Below are 6,462 nucleotides of genomic sequence, written 5' to 3'. Positions count from 1 at the left end.
GATATTTTGTAACCTCTATGATTCCCTTGCACATAAATACTTTGTAGATCCAGTAGATGTTGTCCATGCTGTATCCGATAGGTATAGTGTTAGTGAGTCACTTATAACTAAAGAAAAGGATAGGCCAGGGGTCGGCAATCTGAGGCTTATAAGATCTGTAAGGAGATTTGTCAGCTTTACTCGTTTACCCTCACTGTGAAGAAAAGCTGAGAACCTTTCAAGCACAATGGGGAATCTAATCCCTGATTTTAGTGTTGCAAATCCGAAGACTTACCATTCCTCCAACTGTACTGTCCATAATCCATGTAGCATGGAAAGGCTACTTTCTTAGCACACGTTTCAGCAATCCAATTGCATCAATGGTTGAACAGATATGGCATAAAAACAGCTTGTGTTACTTTTCCTGAAAGCCAGTCTTGCTGGTGTTGTGTAATGTTGTCTGGAACATGTGGATAGCTTTTGCCACTGAACGTTGTATCCGCGAATGCTCATTTGTAACAAAGTGTCACCTTTTTCTTACATGCGCTGTGACAATACGACTTGTTGCTGGTCTCTTTCTGGATGGTCTTGTAACTCATATTGATCCACATTTTCACCAATATCATTAGGTACAAGAGACATTCCTGTACAGAAAAATCTAAATCATTGATCATAAACATGGGTTTAGATCGATGATTTAGATTTTCAAGAGTTGCTAAATACCATTCACAAAAGTAATCAGTTTTCAGTGGTGTCATACTGTCCATGATGACGCACCAAACAATGCCAAAATGTAGTTCTGATAATTTCTGTTCACTGTGACATTATACGTGTGACTATCATATGTACCGCCGATTTCTATTAGAAATAGTTTTAATATAACGTACTAAACCCCATGTATAAGCGTATTTGAGACTTTAATATGCATTATTTTCACTTTCATATTGTATTTCTTGTGTTATTACGGTATTATTATTCGATTATATAATTTTTCTGACTACAGTCTTATTATTTATATTGGGCTTTCCAAAACAAATAGATTTCATTTCAAAATGCTCCATTGTAAGACTATCATATCCAAATCACAGCGTCACTCCCAGTGTACTGTCCATAATCCATGTATCATAGAAAGGCGAGAAAAGTTTTCCATATAAAAAATAACAACAAACTCTCATCCATGACTCTATGATCTGTTATTAGACTTGTACATATGTGTTTACTTTTTAGTCTCCTCATGTGAGTAAGTTATTGAGTACATTTGTGACCTTTCTCTTGGGTTTTGTATTGACTAATATGAATGAAATAATACTTATCTGTCACACTGCAATAATTGTCGAACCCTTCAATCTTGCAATGCCTTATTATTATCAGTAGTGTTAAAAGGAGTGAATACAGATAAAATTTAAAATAAGTTTTTGTGCGTATATTTTTGTACAGTAAAAGATGTATATCAGTAACTGTTAATATATATATATATATGTGTATTTAAAATACCTAATATATTTACCTTAATATTGAGTTATATATGTTTATGAAATATCAGCTTTAGCTGCCGTAACAACCAAAATTGGCATTGCTGATAAATATGTGAAACATTTGAGGCAGTCAACATTTTTGTCTCCACAGGCGTTAACTACCGATTAGAGAAGCATATACTGATATACATATACTGATATGCATGTCTCTCAAGTTAGTTCCATGCCACCAGGGTGGATAATTTGTCAATTTTTAATATATTTTTTTTCAGCAGTATTAAGCTATTGGTCACGAGCAATACAAGAAATATACAGATGAAAATCAAACAAAGACTAAGAGATCAATAAATAGTGGAATGTCCTGCAGAAGAGCAGTGAAAAAATTGGGATTCCCAGATCTGTCCTAAACAGGGATATGAAGACACTTGAGACACAAGATCAAAATGGACAAACAGTTTTGGAAAATCTTATAGAATAGCAACATGTGCCAACTGGGCATATCCTTTAGACACATTTGATCTGTAGGTCATTATCAAGATTTACCTGGACAGATATAATACGGAAATAAATAAATTCAATGGAAACTTGATTGGAGTTCAATGAGCACAATCACAGAGTAAAGTTGATCTTACCTTATGACTGTGCCAGAACGACAAGCGATCAAAAATTGGTATCTCAGACGAAAGCGTTGATGGTTACTTTGACAATCTTAAGGAAAATGGTGTAACTTATATTTTACTGTCACAGCATTGCATTGTTTGGGGATATAATTGTGTAAATATGTTCAGTACTAAAAACAAATAAAGAACAAAAACAACATTAAATTGTCTCTATTCACCTTACACACGTGTTTACTGGGGAATGTATAGAGATAAACCATTTGTCCCTACTCACCTCAACAATAGTCGTTCATGTTTAATACATAAAACACTTGAACCACTACCTAATATTATATGTTGGAAAGATATATATTATAAGACACAGAAGAAATGTCCATTTCACTCCTTTATACGGTATAATTTCACAGCCGTTTGCTCTTGACGATTATATTTTATCATGTATGGACTCCAGATGTATGGACGGTCAAGACACTAGATAAGCATAATAGAAATATGCACGTAAGAATATTAACAATGATAGAGTTTTACTTCAAATGATGATTGTCACTCACTTTTTTGTTTTTCTTCGAAACAAGCCCAAAAACAAGAGAAGAAATTATCGCTATGATACCAGACCAGAAAATGACCAATACATCTAATTGTTTATCTTTCCTTTTCCTGTGTCAGTTGAGATGCTTCTATAAATATTTTATCACTAATGTTAGTTGAAACCTTAGTAAATTCTATATTTCTTTTTGTGTAGTTAATGATGTCATTGCTTTGTCGTAATAACTAGTACTATTTAAAAAAAAAATCATAATTCTTGTAAAAGGTAAAGTTGGTAGGTATCACCATTAGATTCAATCTAGGAACATAGGGCCGCAATCGCTTGCGGATTCTTCAACAAGTATTTAAGTGAGTAGGTTGTTAGCCCACTGCACCGAGCCGTCCATAATTTAGCAGTGTAAGACTAAAGGGAAGGCAGCTAGTCATCACCACCCACTGCCAACTCTTGGGCTTCTCTTTTACCAACGCATAGTGGGATTGATCGTCACATTATAACGCCCCCCGGCTGGGAGGGCGAGCATGTTTAGCGCGACGCGGGCACGAACCCGCGACCCTCGGATTATGAGTCGCACGCCTTACGCGCTAGGCCATGCCAGGCCAATTCTTCTACAACCAATCTTATTATAACCCTTGAAGTAAGTTTTTTACAGATGCGTTTTATTCATTTAAAACATAATTGCAGGGTAAAATAAGAATTACCATTTAATGATAGATGATAATTAGACGACTGTAACATGTAGAATATGATTAGTACACTACAGTCATGTGAAAAAGTTAGGACACCCTATGAAAGCCTGCGTATTTTTGTAACATTTCTGGATATATATATATTTCATCTCAATTTTAATAAGTTTGTTTGTTTGTTTTTTGGAATTTCGCACAAAGCTACTGAGGGCTATCTGAGTCCCTAATTTAGCAGTGTAAGATAGTCATCACCACCCACCGCCAACTCTTGGGCTACTCTTTACCAACGAATAGTGGGATTGAATGGGAGGGCGAGCATAACTAAACGCCTTAACGCGCTAGGCCATGCCAGGCCTCAATTTTAACAATATTGAGAGATTATAGGAATATAACTAAACAATTAAAACTGAAGAAAAGACTTTTCAAGATCTTCTCTAAATGTAATTCTACAAAAATGCATATTCTAACTGAGGAAAAAGTTAGGACACTCCCACATTTATTCCCACTTAAAATGACTCAACTCACACACAGGTGTATCACACCAGGTGCACTTGATTAGAAGATCGTTACTCAGCATTTTGAATGAGGCTTTCCCTATTTAAACCTCAGACATTTAGTTTGGTGTGTTCCTGACTGTTGAAGTTAGAGTGAGCACCATGGTGAGAGCAAAAGAGCTGTCTGAGGCCTTCAGAAAGAAAATTGTAGCAGCTTATGAGTCTGGTAAGGGATTTAAAAAGATCACAAAAGATTTTGAAATGAGCCATTCCACTGTCCGGAAAATAGTCAACAAGTGGAGGGTTTTCAAAACAACTGCCAACATGCCCAGGTCTGGTCGTCCAAGCAAGTTCACCCCAAGAGCAGACCGCAAGGTGCTAAAAGAGGTCTCCAATCACTCTAACATGTCATCACGGGACCTACAGCAGGCTCTGGCTACTGTTGATGTGAAAGTGCATGCCTCTACAATCAGAAAGAGACTGCACAAGTTTAACTTGCATGGAAGGTGTGCAAGGAGAAAACCTTTGCTCTCTAAGAGAAACATCAAGGCCAGACTGAAGTTTGCCAGAGAGAATGTAGACAAAGACCAGGAGTTCTGGAATAATGTTCTTTGAACAGATGAGTCCAAAATTGAATTATTTGGACACCAGAACAGAGATCATGTTTGGCGTAAACCAAATACAGCATTTCAGGAAAAGAACCTCATACCAACTGTGAAGCATGGAAGTGAAAGTGTCATGGTTTGGGGCTGCTTTGCTGCAACATGACCTGGACAGTTGACAATCATAGAATCCACAATGAATTCTACTGTGTATCAGAGGGTGCTTGAGGATCATGTGAGGCCATCTGTAAGAAAATTAAAGCTGAAGGGGCCCGGCATGGCCTAGCGCGTTAAGGCGTGCGCTTCGTAATCTGAGGATCGCGGGTTCGCGCCTGAGTCGCGCCAAACATGCTCGCCCTCCCAGCCGTGGGGGCGTTATAATGTGACGGTCAATCTCACTTTTCGTTGGTAAAAGAGTGCCCAAGAGTTGGCGGTGGGTGGTGATGACTAGCTGCCTTCCCTCTAGTCTTACACTGCTAAATTAGGGACGGCTAGCACAGATAGCCCTGGAGTAGCTTTGTGCGAAATTCCAAAACAAAACATTAAAGCTGAAGTGGAACCGGAACCCTGCAACACGACAATAACACAAAACATACCAGTAAATCCACCAAGAACTGGTTGAAAACTAAGAAATGGAGAGTCCTGGAATGGCCGAGTCAAAGCCCAGATCTTAATCCCATTGAGATGCTGTGGGGTGACTTCAAACGGACTGTACATGTAAGAAACCCCTCAAACATCTCACAACTGAAAGAATTCTGCATTGAGGAGTGGGGCAAACTTTCTTCAGACCGATGTCAGAGACTGGTAGATGGCTACAAGTAGCGTCTCACTGCAGTTATTTCAGCCAAAGGGGGTAACACTAGCTATTAGGGGGTAGGGTGTCCTAACATTTTCCTCAGTTAGAATATGCATTTTTGTAGAATTACATTTACAGAAGATCTTGAAAAGTATTTTCTTCAGTTTTAATTGTTTAGTTATAATCCTATAACCTCTCAGCATTGTTGAAATTGAGATTAAATATCTATATATCCAAAAATGTTACAAAAATACGCAGGCTTTCGTAGGGTGTCCTAACTTTTTCACATGACTGTATGCAATCTGTGCATTTATGAAGTCAATCCTACTGTATATTATGTATGTAGTAAAGGAGTAAAAAGAAGTTAATAAGCATAATATTAATTCTTTTACACACATTCATAGAATACACTATATTTCAGTCAGGGAGAAAACGTCACAAAAAGTAATAAAAACACTTTGTAAGAGTAAGATGATGTAGGAATGGAGTGACAGAAATAATACAAATAAGAATACAGAGATGATACAACCATACATAGATCATCCATACACAACTTTCAATATTAAAATGTAAATTTGAATTTAACATTATTGCAGCCAGAAGTTATATATTCTTGACTGTTGGTATAAAGTCTGTTTATCATAGTCATGTCAGAATAGGCATCAATGTAGTGTGACTAAGAGCCCAGGAGTTACGTACAAGGAAAACCAAGTTGAGATAAAACTCGTCTTGATTATTAAAGACTCTCATTATGAGAGCGGTAAATTCGACCGCCTTCGTAACCGTTTTGTATTCTTGCATTTTATACTTTAACATTAACATTTAATATTGAAAGTAATATTGGGATGATCTATAGATTGTTGTATCATTCCTATATTTTTGTTTGCATTGTTTTTGGCACTGTCATTTCTACATCATTTTACATTTACAAAATGTTCTTTCATTACTTATAATTGCTTAATATTACCATTATTATTCATAGTGACTTGATATTATTAATATTGTTTTACACTGACTTGATATTAATGATATTGTTTTATAGTAACTTTATATTATTGAAATTCAGAGCTTGGTGTTTTAATTTATTAACTATGAGAAGCGACTTCATCGATTAGTGCCACAAAAACTAATAAATTAATCGAAATTAGTGCTTTCGGTTATTACAGCAATCGATTAATCAAAATTTCAATCACGTCGGTCGTCACGAAAATATTCAAGTAATAAAAATGCTTCCGATTATTATTATATTCGATTATTATAATAGTT

The sequence above is a fragment of the Tachypleus tridentatus genome, chromosome 10 (assembly GCF_004210375.1).
Source record: "Tachypleus tridentatus isolate NWPU-2018 chromosome 10, ASM421037v1, whole genome shotgun sequence".
Classification (NCBI taxonomy): Eukaryota; Metazoa; Arthropoda; class Merostomata; order Xiphosura; family Limulidae; genus Tachypleus; species Tachypleus tridentatus.
Note: the sequence above shows the minus strand (reverse complement) of the source record.